The sequence below is a fragment of the Cervus canadensis genome, chromosome 3, assembly GCF_019320065.1.
Source record: "Cervus canadensis isolate Bull #8, Minnesota chromosome 3, ASM1932006v1, whole genome shotgun sequence".
In the NCBI taxonomy this organism is placed as follows: domain Eukaryota; kingdom Metazoa; phylum Chordata; class Mammalia; order Artiodactyla; family Cervidae; genus Cervus; species Cervus canadensis.
In genome coordinates this window covers 18,134,953-18,154,757 of record NC_057388.1, presented here as the reverse complement: position 1 = coordinate 18,154,757, position 19,805 = coordinate 18,134,953, and the positions used below count along the sequence as shown (strand labels likewise).

General features: G+C 35.9%; 1 protein-coding gene across 1 annotated transcript in view; it reads left to right on the top strand.

Moving 5' to 3' along the window:
• The window catches only part of THSD7A (thrombospondin type 1 domain containing 7A), a 452,526-nt gene that overhangs the window by 310,046 nt on the left and 122,675 nt on the right, over nucleotides 1–19,805 (top strand). The gene's annotated exons all lie outside the window — the stretch shown is intronic.

Here is a 19,805-nt window from a genome sequence, read left to right as displayed (position 1 = left end):
CACAGGATCAAGAAGGAAGATAGATCAGTGAAAATGACAGAAGAATCATTGTATAGAAATACAGAGAATAGTAAATGTCCACATGACTTAAGAGCATGTTTATTTGGAGGATACACATAATTTACAAAGGAAAACCTCTCTTTATATGTTATGTGTATATATTTTAAAGCATTGTTATTGTTAGTCCCTTTAAACTTTTTAAAGAATACAGCAGTTTATAAGCAGTGTGTGGCTAGATAAAGACATAGTCAGAGGAGTATCTGAAACAGGGTTGGAACTGACTGACTCTTCAGTTCGCCTCCCTCTGTTCTGGAGTCAAGCTTATCTCCTCCTTTTGCTCAGAATGTGGTCCTAATACCAGCTGCATGGCATCTCCCAGGCTCTTGTTAGAAAGGCAGTATCTTGAGCCCCAGTCCAGACCTTCTGAATATAAATCAGCATTTTTTAAAAATTGAGGTATAGTTTTTAAATTTTTTAATTGAAATACAGTTGATTTGCAAAGTTATATTAGTTTAGGTGTACAACAGAATGATTCAGTTATACATATATATCTATATATTCTTTTTTAGATTCTTTTCCATGTGCTTTTGGAGAAGGCAATGGCAACCCACTCCAGCGTTCTTACCTGGAGAATCCCAGGGACGGGGGAGCCTGGTGGGCTGCCATCTATGGGGTTGCACAGAGTCGGACACGAGTGAAGCGACTTAGCAGCAGCAGCCATATGCTTTATTATAAGATATTGAATGTAGTTCCCTGTGCTGTATAGTAGGTCCTTGTTGCTTATCTATTCTATATACAGTAGTGTGTATATTTTAATCCCAAGCTCCTAATTTATCCCTCCCTTCCTTAGCCCTTTGGTAACCATAAGTTTTTTTTCTGTGTCCCTGAGTCTAAATCTGTTTGGTAAATAAGTTCATTTGTATAATTATTTTAGATGCCACATATAAATGATATCATGTGATATATGTCATTCTCTGTTTGGCTTTCTTACTATGATAATTTCTAGGTCCATCCATGTTACTGCAAATGGCATTATTTCATTCTTTTTTGTAATTGAGTAATATTCCATTATGTATGTAAGCCACATATTCTTTATCCATTTATCTGTCTGTGGATACCTAGGTTGCTTCCATGTCTTGGCTACTGTCAACAGTGCCGCTATGAATATTGGGGTGCATGTATATTTTGAATTATGGTTTTCTCTGGATACCTGCCCAGGCGTGGGATTGCAGGATCATATGGTAGCTCTATTTTTAGTTTTTTAAGGAACCTCCATATAGATCTCCATATGGCTGCACCAATTTATATTCCCACCAAGAGAGTAAGAAGGTGGATTATGCAAATCTTAAATGAATTTAGACAAAACTGACATTTTTACTGTATATAACATCATCATCTAGGAGCTTGGTGTAGTCTCCATTATTTATCATGTTTTCCTTTATTTTTCTCAGTAGAGATTTGAAAATTACTTTTTATGTTGAAGAAAAATACTCTTAGAGAAAGATGGAGTGATGTGATTACTGCCATTACTTTCATTTTCTAATGCCTGTAACTCTCATTTGGTAATCATTTTCTAAAGGCAAAAGTCAAATTAGCCATGTTCTTAGAGGAATCAGAAAGCTCAGCTTTTACTTATTATTCTGCTTCTGAGTAGTTTTTGTATAATGCATCGAGCTGTCTGAAACTTCCATTCAGTTCAGTTCAGTTCAGTCACTCAGTCGTGTCTGACTTTGCAACCCCATAGACTGCAGCATGCAGGGCCTCCCTGTCCATCACCAACTCCCAGAGTTTACTCAAACTCATGTCCATTGAGTCGGTGATGCCTTCCAACCATCTCATCCCCTGTCATCCCCTTCTCCTTCTGCCTTCAATCTTTCTCAGCATCAGGATCCTTTCTAATGAGTCAGTTCTTCACATCAGGTGGCCAAAGTATTGGAGCTTCAGCTTCGGGATCAGTCCTTCCAATGAATATTCAGGACTGATTTCCCTTAGGGTAGACTGGTTTGATCTCCTTGCTGTCCAAGGGACTCTCAAGAGTCTTCTCCAGCACCACAGTTCAAAAGTATCAATTCTTCGGCGCTCAGCTTTCTTTATAGTCCAACTCTCACATCCATACATGACTACTGGATAAACTATAGCTTTGACTAGATGGACCTTTTTGGCAAAGTAATGTCTCTGCTTTTTAATATGCTGTCTACGTTGGTCATAATTTTTCTTTCAAGGAGCAAGTGTCTCCAGACCTTTGTTGGCAAAGTAATGTCTCTACTTTTTAATATGTTGTCTGCTGCTGCTGCTAGGTCTCTTCAGTCGTGTCTGACTGTGTGCAGCCCCATAAATGGCAGCCCACCGGGTTCCCCCATCCCTGGGATTCTCCAGGCAAGAACACTGGAATGGGTTGCCATTTCCTTCTCCAATGCTTGAAAGGAAAAGTGAAAGTGAAGTCTTTCAGTCATGTCCGACTCCCAGCGACCCCATGGACTGCAGCCTACCAGGCTCCTCTGTCCATGGGATTTTCCAGGCAAGAGTACTGGAGTGGGTTGCCATTGCCTTCTCCAAATATGCTGTCTGGGTTGGTCATAACTTTCTTTCAAGGAGCAAGCATCTTTTAATTTCATGGCTGTAGTCATCATTTGCAGTGATTTTGGAGCCCAGAAAAATAAAGTTTGTCACTGTTTCCACTGTTTGCCCATCTATTTGCCATGAAGAAATGGGGCCAGATGCCAAGATCTTAGTTTTCTGAATGTTGAGTTTTAAGCCAACCCTTTCACTCTCCTCTTTCACTTTCATCAGGAGGCTCTTTAGTTCTTCCTTTTTGTCATAAGGGTGGTGTCATCTGTATATTTGAAGTTATTGATATTTCTGCCAGCAATCTTGATTCCAGCTTGTACCTCATCCAGCATTGCTCATCATGTACTCTGCATATAAGTTAAATAAGCAGGGTGACAATATACAATGTATTTCCATTCAGCAATGTGTAAAATCAACACAGAAGTGAATGTGGTGTGATATATATCTTAGGTCTTACACGTTACCACTAATAAAATACCATTTTCCAGTAACTTTTCTTTGTAGTTTGGGCATTGAGAGAGTTGATCTGAGTTTGTCAACCATAATACTCCTTTTATTTCATTGGTATTCAGATTCTACAGAAATATTTCAAATGCCTCAAAGCACCTAGTGCAGATTATCATGAAAGGGACAGTGAATGTTAAAGAAAGGAAAAATATTATATGCACCTGTTGATAGTTTTAATTAAATGTGTGCTGTGCACTGATATTTTAATTTTCAAAGTACTTTCATTTTATAGTAGACACCAAACAAACATTACCACAATAAATATTTTCCGTAACAAAAGTGAAAGCAATGAGCTGATAGAAACTTTTAAAAAACTCTTAATATTATAATTTCCATAGCCCTGATGTAATCTGGTTCCTATATTTAGTGTTTTAGCATTAAACGGATCATCGTTTTATCTTTTATCTGTAGTAATTTATCTGTAATGATGCAGGATACCCTAAAATAATAGACAGTCTTCAGCTGTCAGTAACAGTTTTTATCTCAGATTATCTCTTATAGTAGCAACCAGAAATAAAAGAAACAATCCAGAAACCAAAGCCAAGGATAAGACAGGAAAATACTTTAAACCCGCCTGTAAGTGTGAACTCTCATCCACAAACATGAGAGTGCAAGGAAACTGTTATAAATCAATGTGTTAAAATATTTACCCAAAGAACATTTTAAACAACATTGATTTCGACTAGTTTTATTTAGGCAAAGTGACCTACTTCAGTTGGACATTTGCCTAGTGGCCTGTGGGGAAACATGCACTTTGAAAAGGAAATGGGGGAAGCAGGCTCTGACTCTTGGACTGCCAGCTAGGAATTCTGTCCTCTGGATAACGGATGATACATGTCCTCGCTCTATCAAATAATGCCATTTCCTTACCACTCTCCACCACTTGAATTTTTCCCTGATAGTATCATGAATATCCTTACTATCAAGGTCTTTATCAGGCTCTAATTCTTCTTTCCCTAGCACTGGTCACACCTTTCCTGGGTTTAGGACCTAAAAAGCTTAGAGACTGTAAAGTTTTAGGACTAAAATAAAAAAGCTAGATTGGTCCTTTATCAGAAAAGGTTTATAAAATCTTTTTAGAAAATAGGTATAATATTTTTCCATATGTAAGTAAAGATAGTCTGTTTCTCTGTACAATTTCCTTCTCACAGAATTGTTTACTTAATGTGCCCATGTTGAAGACACGATCACAAAAGGCATGTGGAAGGAAGTTGTTGTGGAAACATTTATGCATTAATTATATAGTATCTCCTTTATGAAAATCATGGGAAGAAATTTACTATTTTTTAAAATCAAGAACGACTTTACCTCCCCTGAAAATTGTCCTAAAAAATTCATTCTTGGAAAACTTTGATAATCAATCCCCCTTTATGTTGGCTGCTAAGAAGCTTAGAACTATGATTATGAGGAAACTGTAACCAGTATATGGGATTTTATATGCATAACTGCTTGTGTGAACATCATTTCTCCAATGTCTGTACTTAAAATAAATTTATTACTCAATTTTTTAATTACTGTTAGTTCACTCTTAGGTGTTACAAACTACATTAAACTTTTTTGGAACAATATGACATAGGAATTAATATATTAAATTCCTACATCCAGACATATGCCTGGAATTTTGAAATTGACCAGTTAGATGGTTGTGACTGCCTGTACCTGGAATATGCCAATCCTCTTTTCCTCTCACTCCCCAGTCAGTCATATGAAGGAAAAAGTCATACAGTGGAAACAGTGTGCTATGAAAACTCCATGTTTTACATTGTTACTGGAGTATAGTTGGTTTACAGTGTTGTGTTAGTTCCGACTGTACAGCAAAGTGAATCAGTTATATGTGTAAATATATCCAGTCTTTCTTATAGTCTTCTTACATATAGATCAGTGCAGAGTGCTGAGTAGAGTCCCCTGTACTATACATTAAATTCTTATTAGTTATCTATTTTATAGAGTAGTATGTATGTGTTCATCCGTCTCCCAATTTATCCCTCCCCCACCCTTCCTCTTGATAACCATAAGTTTGTTTTCTTTAAACATGTGGCTCTATCCCAGAGTCCTAAGCTTGTGACTCAGTGTCTCTAGAGAGTTCCGTCTCAGAGATAACATTTGCCAAATTAGCAAATAAATTTTTAAAAATTAGTAGTTATGTATAAAGTTCTTTGAAAATGCAAGGCTATATAAATGGACTTGGCATGTTTCATTATTTAAAGGTATAAGAGAATGGAAGGTGACCTAGATGACAGTTTTGTGATTGGAAAGCAGTACTACTAACAGGGCAACTCAAATGGAGCTTTTGTTACATTTTTGTTACTCTTTTGTTATGTTTTGTTACTCTTTTGTTACATTTTGTTACTCTTTTGTTATGTCTGTGCAGATGCATTCTGATATGTGAAATGTCTGAGTGTGTAGTATGTTTATTATCACAATCTAACTGAAAATGATCACTGCTTATCTGATAAAAGCACAGACATTTTAGAAGATTACGTTTTGGAGAGCAGTATTTGTGGGCTTTTCTTTCAAATAGCACAGTCAGCATCCTGATTTCCTCTCAGACCCTTCAGTATATTTGTAGATTGGTGGTCTGCATATTGATCCCTCTTGTTTCCATGACTAAAATTGATTCCTCCCGCCTGACACTGAGACCTTTGCCTGTCATCAAGCTTACTTTTTCTCTTATGCCAAAATGACATTTGATTAGATTATTCAACAGAAGAAGGCTTCTGTCATTGAGCACAATCAATATCCTTGTGTTCACTGATTTTATAGACCTGTCAGTGACTACCTTCATAAATGAAAGCTGGAATGGTTCAGGTTATAGTCAGATTATACCAAAACTTGAAGTTTTCTTCAACAGTTGTGAAAAGCTCTTTTGTCAACCTAAAATATTCATCAAGTCTATTTCTAAAAATGTTATGTACTCATATGCAAATATATCAGTCAACAGACATTTTCAAGCATTCAAGATTTACAAAAGTACATATATACATAGTTCATATTCTATATATGGACATATATAGGATAACAGTAGCATATATGAGATATTTGCATAAAAGACAGTTACAATAGAAATAGCACACAATTAAATTTAATTGAGTCATACTATTAATAATGATAGAAGTAATATCTATCGCTTATTATAACAACTCTTTTGTACCAGGCTCTTTATACCATGTTCAGCTTTTACGTCTCTCATACCTAATCTTCATAACAGCCCATCAAAAGAGTTAATGTTAAATCCATTTGCAGACAGGGAATTTTGGTAACCTACTCAAGGTTGTGCGGCTCAGACATAGTTTTAAGTTCAGCTCCATTTAACAATGTCTACAGTCTGTCAAAGTATCATGTTGCATCTCTATAGACTTTACAGATTTTCAGAGTTTAGGGATTCCCTCCAGCTATAGGAGGATTGGACAGAGTACAGATTGAATCAGCATTTCTTGGTGTGGTAGAGTTTCAAAGGGGTTCTGAGTTGGGGAGAAAAGGCACAACTTGGTGAGTAAAGGCAAGGGAGGAGCTGCGCATGCGTCCTGGAGAATTGAATGTGCTGTGTTCAATATATTTGCATATGAGTACCTAACATTTTCAGAAACAGGCTTGGTGAATATTTTAGATTGATGAAAGAGCTTTTCACAACTGTTAAAAAAAAACTTCAAGTTTTGGTATAATCTGACTACAACCTGAACCATTTCAGCTTTCACTTGTGAAGGTAGTCACTGAAAAGTCTATAAAATCAGTGAACACAAGCATAAGCTCTGATATGTACAGAGCTTAAGTTTCATCTGAAAGTAGTTTGGAGATAAACTGAGTCAATAACATAAGGTTATGGAAGGGTGTGTGTGCCACCTAATGGCTTGGTGTTTATTACTGAACATACCACATTTACTTGAAAACTTTTGGGGGAAAGTATAATACTATCAAATGTGGATTAAGACTACTGAATTAATCTGACAGAACTGGAGGATAGAGTCTGAGTGTCTGGAAGTAGAAAAATTAGGAGACATTTAAACTAGCCCAAAGATATGGAGCTAAGTTTCACAAGATCCTCGCAGTGGAACTAAAAGGCTAGTGACATTTTTACGGACAAATCAGATCTTTGCAATTGAATAAATAGTAATAGAAAGTTGATTCAAACATTCCTTCAAAATTTGGGGGGCTAACTAGAAAAGCAATCTTACCACAAAAACATTTTTATAGTTTATAGGAGCAAGTGACCTTGAGAAGAAAGGTTATTTAGATGAATTAGTTTGTATTTGAGATATTAATCAGCATAAGCAAGTGATGTGTGATGAATAAGAGATAGAACATCAAAAGAGAGGTCAGGAGGATAAAACCACCAGACTAGATCAGATCTCTAAGTAAATAAAGCATCAATTCAGTTCAGTCACTCAGTCATGTCCAACTCTTTGTGACCCTATGGACTGCAACACACCAGGCTTCCCTGTCCTTCACCAACTCCCAGACTTCGCTCAAACTCATGTCCATCAAGTCAGTGATGCCATTGAACCATCTTATCCTCTGTTGTCCCCTTCTCCTCCTGCCTTCAGTCTTTATCAGCGTCAACATCTTTTCCAGTGAGTCAGTTCTTCACATCAGGTGGCCAAAATATTGGAGTTTTAGCTTCAGTATCAGTTCTTCCAATGAATATTCATGGTTGAAATAAAATATCATTCTTGTCTGAGTTAATACTATATGCAGAGTATGCACTCGAAAATTTTAAAGGTAGTAATTTTATTTCTATTTTATAGTAGAATGAACTGAGACTCAGATTAAGTAACCTGAGTATAATAACTCAAGTTATTGAAGTCATAGCTATTAAATACTTTTACTATTGATAATAAAGAGTAATAATTAGGACTGATTCCAACAATAATTTTAAAAGCCAGAAAAAATATATTTTTTTGAGGATACTAGAGAGCTAACAAGACAGTGAAGAATTATAGGAAAAAGGTCTGAGAGGAGAATGGCAAAAATATGTTTGCTATTTGGATATCTCAGCTGTATGGATATTTACAACTCTAGAATGGGAGGCTGTGTGGCTGAGATGATTAACAGCTTTTAATAGCCAAATAGTGCTATGTAGACAAAATTAGAGTCCAGGATCAGCCAAGAAGGGGGCTCTAGTGAGTATATCAGTATTTAGGATGAGATCTCAAAGAACTCTACCCTAGGATAAATCAAAAGAATAAATAAATGACCAATACACAGAGAGTCTCAAGGCCAGCTTCAGATCACTTTAATCATGAAAATTGGATTAAGTTGTCCAGGATTGCAAGAGACAAGTACAGATTAATGAATACTGTGTGAGATTTTAATAGATCACTATCAATAACTGATAGAATAGTAACAGAAAAACCAGTAAGAATAACAAAGATTTGAAAAGCACAATTAAAAAATTTGAACTAGAAGAATATTATATCCAATAATCACAGAGTACTCTTCTCAGTAAATACAAAATCTTTAAATGTTGGGGAACATAAACCAAGTGTTAATATATGTAAAAGATTTCAAATCTTCCAGAATGTATTTTCTAATCATAGTAATATTAAGCTTGACATCAATATTAAAACAATAGATATATTCTTCATGTGTGGAAATTAAGAAATAATTTTCCAGTCAGTAAATGAATCAAAGAAAAAAATCAAAATGGAAAGTAAAATATATTTTTAACTGATTTCTAGTATAAACACTATGTATCCACACTTATGAAATGCAACTAAAGCTATATGTGAAGAGAAATTTATAATTTTAAAGACACATTAGACACAAAGGTATACTTAAAAAAAAATTAGCTGAGTATCCCTGTACTTTAAAGTATACTAGAAATAGATGCATAAATAATAAGAAGAAAATATTTGAGTAAAAAAAATGTGTGTAGAATAGAAAAGAAAGCATGCACTAGATAACGATAAAGGCACCCAAATTGGTCTTTTTAATAGACTAATAAGATTTATAAATCCACACAGAGACAAATGAGAAAAAAATGACAGTATACATTACCAATTTCAGAGTAAAAAGGGGAATATCATTAGGTATCATAAAAACATGAAAAAATAGTAAATGAATAAGATTAACTGATTGATGCCAGTTTAAAAATTTAGGTGAAAAGAACAGATATCCAGAAAAATGCAATTCACTAAAACTGAATCCAAAATAAATATCTCCCATAAACAAAAGTACAAATCCAGATGACTTTACTAGCAAATGCTGCCAAAATATTAAGGAAAAAAATACTGTCAGTGTTTATAAAAATTTTTGAGAGAATAAAAAATGAGAAATAATCCCAGCTTATTTAATGAGACCAAGCATAACATTAATACCAACATTAAAGTTGAAACTGGATATCAAAATCAGAAGCAAAAATTATAAGTAAAAGTTAGCAAATAATACCCAATCATATATAAAATGAGTTACAGATAATAACTAGTTATGGTTTTTTCCAGTAATGTGAGGTCAGTTTATCATTCAAAAGTCAAGCAGTTGATTCAATTAGTTAACAATGTAAAACAAAAAATACAACTTTCTCAGTAGATTCAGGAAGGATGTTTGATAAAATTTAACCTCTATTGAGGATATAAACTTACAACATTCCAGTAATGAAAGGAAACTTACTTTAAATTGATAAGTATTTGATAAAATTGCTAAATCATGCATGATATTTAGTGATAAAGCAGTGACATTACTTTGCCAACAAAGGTCCGTCTAGTCAGAGCTATGGTTTTTCCAGTAGTCATGCGTGGATGTGAGAGTTGGACTATAAAGAAAGCTGAGTGCCGAAGAATTAATACTTTTGAACTGTGGTGCTGGAGAAGACTCTTGAGAGTCCCTTGGACTGCAAGGAGATCCAACCAGTCCATCCTAAAGGAGATCAGTCCTGAATATTCATTGGAAGGACTGATGCTGAAGCTGAAACTCCAATACTTTGGCCACCTGATTCAAAGAACTGACTCCTTGGAAAAGACCCTGATGCTGGGAAAGATTGAAGACAGGAGAAGGGGATGACAGAGGATGAGATGGTTGGATGGCATCACTGACTCAATGGACATGGGTTTGGGTGGACTCTGGGAGTTGGTGATGGACAGGGAGACCTGGTGTGCTGCAGTCCATGGGATCACAAAGAGTCAGACACGACTAAGCGACTGAACTGAACTGAACTGATGAAAACTTTCCTTCTGATGTATTCAAAATATATAAAGAACTGCTACAACTCAACAGGAAAAACAGTCATTCCAATGGAAAAAAATCGGTAGGAGACCTGAACAGACTTTTCAAAAAAGACATTGTAAGCTAATATATATTAAAATATACTCATTAGTAACTAGAAAATGCCAATTAAAACCAAAATGCTATACCTCTACACATACACGAGGATGGCTAAAAGATCAAAAGTTAGTACCAAAAGTTGGTACATATACATATACATATACTTAAGTATATGTGGGGCTTCCCAGGTGGCTCAGACGGTAAGGCGTCTCTGCAATGCTGGAGACCTAGGTTTGATCCCTGGGTTGGGAAGATCCCCTGGAGAAGGAAATGGCACCCCACTCTAGTACTCTTGCCTGGAAAATCCCATGAACAGAGGAGTGTGGTAGGCTACAGTCCATGGGGTATAACCAAAATATTTTTTACAGCATTTTATACTAAAGCCAGACAGTGGCCTTAGTACACATACAAACAAGCTCACCTCTGCATGCAGACGAGGTTAATTGGCTTGTGGAAGCCTTGTTTTATCTGATAATGGGAGTGAGTGACTATATTGCATCAGTGAAGTGTGCTTTCATAATTTCTATTCTGGAAAACCTAACAAGTCTGTACTAGGTCACTTAGAGTCATGAAACAATTCTGAGAGTCATTCTCAGGGTACAAGGACATTCAATCGGTTCAGTCACTCAGTCATGCCCGAATTTTAGCGACCGCATGGACCACAGCATGCCAGGCTTCGCTGTCCGTCACCAACTCCCAGAGTTTGCTGAAACTCGTGTCTATCGAGTCGGTGATGCCATCCAGCCATCTCAGCCTCTGTCGTCCCCTTCTCCTCCTGCCTTCACTCTTTCCCAGCATCAGGGTCTTTTCCAATGAGTCAGTTCTTTGCGAACTGACGCAGTTCATGCTCTAACTCATGTCCATCGAGTTGGTGATGCCATCCAACCATCTCATCTCTCTCATTCCCTTCTCCTGCCTGAAGACAGTAGCTAGGTTTAATCAACAACTCTACTTATCTTCCATTCTGCCTTTCCTATTTCAAGAAATGGTTCAATGCCTTAGTTTAAAACTTTTGATTTTATGTTTCATGTATGTGTGTGTTTTATAAGTGTAGTTACCTTAACCTTGGAGACGGAAATGACAACCCACTTCAGTATTCTTGCCTGGAAAATGATATGGACAAAGGAGCCTGGCAGGCTACAGTCCATGGAGTCGCAAAAAACTCAGATGAGACTTAGCAATTAAACAACAACCTTAACCTTTGGTGTATAATTTACTTTCAGTAAGTTCATTAAATTGCTAATTAGGCATTATACTTCACTATAGCTAAAATACATGTTAAATATACATGCATAATACAAAGAGAAGCTCTTATTAATTAATAGGAAGGGGGATTGGCAAATACATTTTTAAAAATGATCACAGTGAAAAGTTTTCATATTTATATAAACAAATTACATTCACTACTTACTCAGTCACAGTATATTCTAAATCATGATGATACTGCTGCTTGGGATATTTTGCCAGGCCCTTACTGTGATTTGGCCAGTCACAATTATGAAATCCCAACTCATTTAGCCAATGCAGTACTCCACTTTTTTCGGCAACTTTAGAGATTATATCCCTCGATAGCACAACTAAGATATTATGTATACAAATCATCTCCAGAGGAATACTGGAAAGACTACTAACTGTGAATAAAGAGACATGAATTCTAATCCTAGTTCTGTCACCTACTGTAAAAATTGGACAAATCTTTTCTACTGTCACCAGGTCAGTTTATTCATCTCTAAAAAAAAAAAAAGGAAAAGCTCTCTTAAGCTTTCGTTTTCTATGATGATAAATCAGTATCTGGCAATGAATCCAGCCGTTTTAAACACAAAGACATTAAGTTGTTTTCATGATCAGTAGGTAAGTGAAATTTCTGTATTAAGTAAATACATTATATTTGATTATTGGTACTTGTGCTTATTTATGGCAATCTGGATTATTAAATTTCCTGCCTTGAACATTTACTGGATCAGAGAAGCATTCTTTTCTGTCAACTGAAAGATAGAAATGCATGGTCAAGTTGACAGCTGTCGGAGGTCAGCCAGGGATGTATCAACAAGTAGAAAAATAGGGTCAGTTTTGAGGGTTTGATGCCAATCTTGTTGGAGTTGTGACTATTAAGTTAAAATATTGCATACCGAACAACTGATTTTACTGTTCTGAGGCCAATAAGATAAATGCAGAGTTCAACAAATAAATTTCATTGTTAGAACAGAAACCAGAATCAGAGCAGAATTTTTCCATTTTCAGTTGAAGGCATGTATTTTAATATTTTCTGATGGAATGTTAATCAAGTTTTCCTAGAACAGAGACATGTTTGAGGCAAGAGAACTGTGTTTGGGGGGGATCTGTTAAGACTGCAGCCAAGGAGATGCAGATCTAAGAAGCACTTGAATTGTGTTCTGCCACGTTACAAAATAGGAGAAACTTACAAAGGAAAAAAACCCTAAGGTTTTATAAATTGTCAAGATTTAGGATTGGAGCTGGCAAGAAGTAAGGGTGCTGGGTAAGCAAGTATTTGACATGAGGGAGCAATGAAGTGAATATCAGATAGAGAAATACTACAGCCAGAAGGAAGAGTCCAGACAGAATGCTTCAAGTGTTCCAGGAGTGTCGCATGGGCCAGTGAGGCTGGAACAGAATATGAAAGCATTGGAAGATTGATGTGACCAAGAACCACACCATAGCGAGCCCTTTAGGACTTGGGAAGCCACTCCATGTTAATGGGAAGCTCTTGGAAGATTTCAGGAGAGGAATGATGTGATCAAAATTAGGATTTTAAATGGATGATCTGGCTGCTGAGTGGAGAAGAGCAGGAGTGGAAGCTGGAACCTACAAGGTGACCGAATCAGTAATAAAATGATCAGGATACAAATGAACCAAATATAATAATAACCATATAAATCAAGAAGCATCCTCATGCTTAGTAGTAAAATGCATTCTCTTTGCTATGAAAATATTAAATTAACAGAGAAACTTAAAAATGAAAACATCCAAACACATGTATTTTTTGCAGTGTCCCTCAGTGAGATTGTCTGTATATGCTGGTACCTCTGCTTTATTCTTGCTTCAGAAACGCTGCTGTTGATGTAGGATCTCTTTATCCCTGTGTGGTTCTCATAGAATTTTATATAATTTGCTTCAGAAATACTTTTCAAAACAGGTACTCTTTTTAAAGCACTCTTAGATCCTTCATCCCTTAATTCCAGATTCTTATCATGCCAAATCACTACCAAAAGCACAAGACAATAGGTACTGAGCACCACAGATACATAAATCTCAAACTGCAATGCACGACCCAGTAATGCAATAACTGTACAAATGCCATTCAACTAGCTTGCTTCATTTCCTCATTATACTGAATCCTCCGTCAGTTTTAACCAAATACAATTTCCCATGACCCTATTCACTAAACATGCCAATGTTATATGCATTTCTGTTTTTCATTCTAATGGAAAGGAGCTTCTCCCTGAGTCCACCTAAATCCTTTTATTATATAAATTCTCCAGTGTATTTAATTTTTTTTTACCTTAAATATATTTCTGCTTTTAATTTTGATGTTTCTGTCTGTGGCAGCTCTTTTATTCCCAATTGCACTATAAAACTGCTTTGCCTTTGTCTTCGAAGTCTTCTGCTCTGATCATTTAAATTAAAAAAGAGTCCCACGGATGCATGGATAAAAAAGGATGTGGAGGGGGGGGATGTGTGTGTAGTTGTTGTTCAGTTGCTCAGTCATGTCTGACTCTTTGTGACCCCTTGGACTACAGCATACCAGGCTTCCTGTCCTTCACTCTCTCCCAGAGTTTGCTCACATTCATGTCCATTGAGTTAATGATGCCATCCAACCATCTCATCCTCTGTCACCCTCTTTTCCTCCTGCCCTCAGTCTTTCCCAGCATCAGGGTCTTTCCCAGTGAGCTGGCTCTTCGCATCAGGTGGCCAAAGTATTGGAGCTTCAGCTTCAGCATCAGTCCTTCCAGTGGATATTCAGGGTTGATCTCCTTTAGGATGGACTGGTTGGATCTCCTTGCAGTCCAAGGGACCCTCAAGAGTCTTCTTCAATACCACAGCTCAAAAGCATCAATTCATCAGTGTTCAGCCTTCTTTATGGTCCAGCTCTCACATCCGTACATGACTGTGTATAATTGAATGTTATTCTGTCATGAAAAGGGAAATATTCTGCCATTTGCTTTGGACCTTGAGCATATTGTGCTAGTAGGGTGGGTCAGACAGAGAGAGACGAGTACTGTGTGGTGTCACTTATATGAAAAATCTAAAAAAAAAATTTAAACCGTTAAAAAGAAAAAAAAGAGTAGAATGGTAGTTACCAGAGAATGAGGGAGGATAAGATTGATTGTATTTAAGAGTACAGACTTGTTACTCTTAAAGTGGTAACTAAGCTGTGGAGATCCAATGTACAGTATGATGAATTTAGTGAGTAATACTATACTATAATTATGTAATGTGGTAATATTCCTTCAGTGACAGTCATATTATGTATGTATCAAAGTAACATGTTTTACACCCTGAATTTACAAATCTTAACATGTCAGCTTCATCAAACAGAAAGTAACTCCTTTACAATGTAATGTTCTCGGAAGCATAGATTGTAGCTGTGCTGTCCCTCAGTCGTGTCCAACTCTCTGCGACCCAGTGGACTGTAGCTCTCCAGGTTCCTCTGTCTGTGGGATTCTCCAGGCAAGAATACTGAAGTGGGCTGCCATTCCCTTCTCCAGGGGATCTTCCTGCACAGGGATTGAATCTGAGTCTCCTGCATTGCAGGTGTATTCTTTACAGTCTGAGGCACCAGGAAAGCCCATTTAGGTTGTGGCTGAGTTCTTTTGAAATACTTAAATCATTCCTACTTTAAGTTGAAAAGGCAAAAGGAATTACTCTCTCACATCAAATATTGGAAATGGATGTTTGCGGATAGTGATTTTAGAGAGAAGAATTAGAACAGCTGATGAAATGCAGTGGATTGTACTGCAAAATGTGTTTACCAACTGGGTGATCAGTGATTTCCATGCTTTCTTTGAAGCAGTGCTGGATTGGGGATTGGCTTTGTTTGAATTGCTTTCTCAAGAGCTATTTTATTCTAATGTGTCCTGAAGAAATGGAATGGGGTGAATTTCTATCAATACCATTCACTGGAAGGTGTACCAGAACATCTTGCTTATCTCATCAGATATATGTCTATTAAAATTGCCTTATTGATTTATGTTGAATAGTTTAATTTCTGGATTCATGGCATCTGTGTGGACTTCTATAATGAAGTCTCACAGTTATTTACCTTCAGTTCCTTTATTTACATAGATTCAGTTGCTGTTACCAAACCCATAACTTTTTCTTGTCTTTCCTACTCCTAAGTTGTTGACTTTGGTTCTACTCTTCATTGGCTGCATTTCTTCACTATTTCTTTTGTTTTGTTTCAAGAAAATTCTGGGTTTTTAATCCCATGCATGCTTTAGTGAGATTTACTGTTTTTATGTTTGATTCAGAGTTTCCTCACTTGTAAAAGCAAGATAGTATCTTCTGCTTCTCAAGATTATTTTAAGCAGTTTACATAGCACACGTATCTGGACCTTGGGAGAAGTGGAATTTGTGTTTCTTGGTGCATCAGATAATTGAACACAGTGTTGTGAAATAGTATCTATAATCTCTGTAATTGCCTTGTGCATGAGAAAATAACAGATATTTCTTCCCTGAACCCTAACTTCATATGCTCACTGAGTGAATAGTAGAAATCCAGCTATATCGTTAACAATGTGGTGTGACCCTGGGCAGTCTTTCCTTTTCTATGGCCCCCAGTCTTTGAACTGAATCACTTCCATATCTTTTCTTTCCACACTTTTCTACGTGAACAACAGTCTTTTATTAGAGAATTACAAGATATCAATCACATATTATTCAACTTCCACACCTTAGTTTCCTTTACTGTAATACAGATATGGTAATCATATGCACTTCGTTGGATTGTCAGAGAATTGCAGTTAGCTAAAACTTGTAAAACACTGAGTGCCTAACACATAGCAGTGTTCAAATGTCAGCAATTAGCAGTTCCAGATTGTGATTTTATGTTCATGTCCTTTTGAGTAGAAATAGAAGCATAGTGTTTTCATATGATCATAGCATTTGTTTATACTTCTGACTATAGAATTTATCACTTGAAAAATTTATGATCTTAGGATATTACTGACAAGTTTCCTCTGTTGGTCATTATTGTTATTCTGGACATTGACTTCCCAGTAACTTGTCTAAAAATCTCAACTCCCCAAATCCCCTGTTATTTTAAGTCTGTGTATTTCATCTCATGCGTTCCCCCAGGGCTTTGTAAGTCCATCCAAACCCAAGCAGAGTAGCTTATTATTCATGCCCTCAGGGTAAAGACTTCAAAAGTCTTAGCACATTAGCTATGGAACTCATTCTGCCAGCATATTCTCTCCTTGTTTGATCACATAGGCAGCCTCTATCCCATCTTTTGGATGTACACATAAGCTGAGTACTTTTTAAGATTTCTCTAGTTCAATAGTGGTTTTGATTTTTTTTTAATGGCTTCTGGAGAGCATTATCTTGGCATACAATGCTAGAAGATATAGTTTTACAATAGAAAGTATTCACTGTTGTGTTTTTTTTTTTCATCTTCATTGATACTCTAGCAGCTACTTACAGAATTGGGGGATAAAATTGCTGTCAGTTTGTAAGTGAATGTAATCATGGTTTCCTTAGTATTTAGGCTGATTTTTAGTAAAAGAATTCAAGTGTCACTGTTGTTTATGTCTCTTCTTTCTTTATTTGCTTACTCAATTATTATTTTTAACATTTATCCTCATAAGCATTAGGGCCAATGCTCCTTAAAGCTTAGTTGCCTAGTTACTGCATGTGTTCTGAACCTCAGATTATGAAAGTACAATGTAAAACAGCATATGCATGCAGGGTGTTAAAAATAAATCAAAAGGTGAGGTTATAAATCAGATAAAATTTTATCTGAAAAAAGAATTGCTTTGTAAGTCAATTATTTTTATTTTTTATTTTTTGCTTTTTTTAACTCTCCTCCTGAATGTTCTGTTTTTGACAAATTATCAGGCTCCAAGCTTGTAAAAAGAGATGTATCAAAGGTCAAGTTGCTTATAAAAGCATTACTGAAATGTCAGAAACAGTTACACTGCATAGAAAAATAAACCTCCAAAGAAATTAAGCTTCCATTTGTTAGAAGTTGTGACTTTACTGTGGTTCCATTTCTCAAAGTTATACTGTTTCCAGATTGTAATATGCTACATGGAATTGGTCTAATATAAGGATAGATTATACTCTGAAAGAAAAAGAAAATATATTTTGAAAAATGCATTAGTATATAGACTTGGGTAAAATATAAACTCATTTGTTTTACCAGTTTTTAGTCGTGTCTATAAGATACTTATGCCTGGAATTTGTCATGTTATTATGGAGAAAATATGAACTTTGGAGTCCAGGAATGTGGGCTTGAAATCCTGCCTCTGCATTAAATAACTGATGAATTGGGGCAGAGTTGGAAAAAAAAAAAACTTTGATTCTCTTTTTCAAATATTGTAAAATGTGACTAAGAAAAATATTTACCTATTGTCATGATGACGATCATTTGCTAAACACTTATGAGGTACTCAGAAATGTTATTTCATCTCCCTTAATTTAGAATATAATAATCAGTGCAAAGCTATTATAGATTTCTAAACAGAAAAGAAAGACAAGAGACTGTCTTACCTTGAATTGCAGTGGTAGATAGATTTAGATTTAGACTGGGGAGAAATTTAAGGTTCTTGAGCTCAACTGCATAATTTTTTTTGTTTCTTTACTTTTTTTTTTAAATTATAATGGAAACACTAGGAATTAAAAGAACAGAACTTGTAAATAAATTGTTGATTATACTCAAGCCTTTTATTTGTAGTACTTAACAAAGTATTCACTGACCAAGACACAAACACAGACCAATTTGAAAAGATGCCTTAATCTGTCGGTCTGTTTTTAAAAATCAGTGTGCTTTTTTGTATGCAAGCCAGCACACACCAACTGAATATTAGCATCATATTTACCTGATAAAATTGTGTAATATCTTTAGCCTAATCTAGTTATGTTTCAATTTTAGAAAGCATTTACTCTTTCCTGTAAGAGCAGAGTTCCCACTAACATATACCAATGCTTGCTTTTAGATTTCGGATCAATTTATATTACATATATATTGATATAAATGTGTGTATGTGTTCCTTCAGAGCAGCAATTGTATTTATTGACTTATGATTAAACAGCCCACCTACACTCATCAAAGTATGTTATAAACAAAATGATATTACCCCCAAATGTCTTTATTAGGAAACCACTACTATAGAACTTCATTACTTAGTCTGTTTATAGAAGACGAAGTTAAAAAAAAAAAAAAAAGAGCCCACTCTGGTTTACTTATGTCTCCTTAAAATACCTAAATTATCTCTTCAGTTCGGGGCTTGAGATCAACAACAACAACAAAAGTTATTTAAGAGAAATTAAGGTGATGCAATGGGCCAGTGTTATTTACTTTCGATTAAATAAATACATATAAATGTTAGTCCCAAATATGACTATGAGAATTTGATACGAACTATTAATCCATTCTTCCTTCCATCTGTCCTTCCTCAGAAAAAGTAGACAGAATAGCTCCGGAACACTGATGTATCAGAATCACTGAGGGATTTTTCCCCCCAAATGTATTGAAATGTAATTGACATATAACATTATATAACTTTGAGATGTACAAGATGTTTATTTGATACGCTTATATACTGCAGTTTGAGTAAACTCCAGGAGTTGGTGATGGACAGGGAGGCCTGCCGTGCTGCGATTCATGGGGTCACAAAGAGTTGGACACGACTGAGCGACTGAACTGAACTGAACTGATATACTGCAGTATGATTACCATCTTAGTGTGAAATGTCAGAGAAAGACAAATACAATATGATCTCACTTATATGTAGAATCTGAAAAAGCTGTAATTTCCAAGGGCTTGGGTAAGCAGTAATGAGGAGACATTAGACAAAAAGTGCACAGTTCAAGTTAGAAGATGCATGAGTTCTGGGGATCTAAGGCACCATGTTGTGATTATAAATGATAACACTACGTCATATATGTGAAAACTGCTAAGAGAGTAGATCCTAAATCTAAATCCTAAAAAAAAAAAGAAGAAATGATCATGTTGTGATGTGATGGTGGTGTCAGGGATCTTCTTAAAATAAACGCACGTCTAAGATCTTGCTGTGTAGATCCAACTGAGTGGCTGTGTAATGGGCCCTGAAGATGAGAATATTTAGATCTGTCACCGCTCCCCACTTTCCTCCAGGTTCAGAAAACTGTAAGCTAGAATAATTTTTCTATGTTTTCTCAGATTCTTGTTCTCGTTGGCCTTTAATTTTGACTTATGCTGACTGGTCCCTGAGTTCCGTTCTGGCTCATCTTTAACCAACCCACTCTTTCTTTAT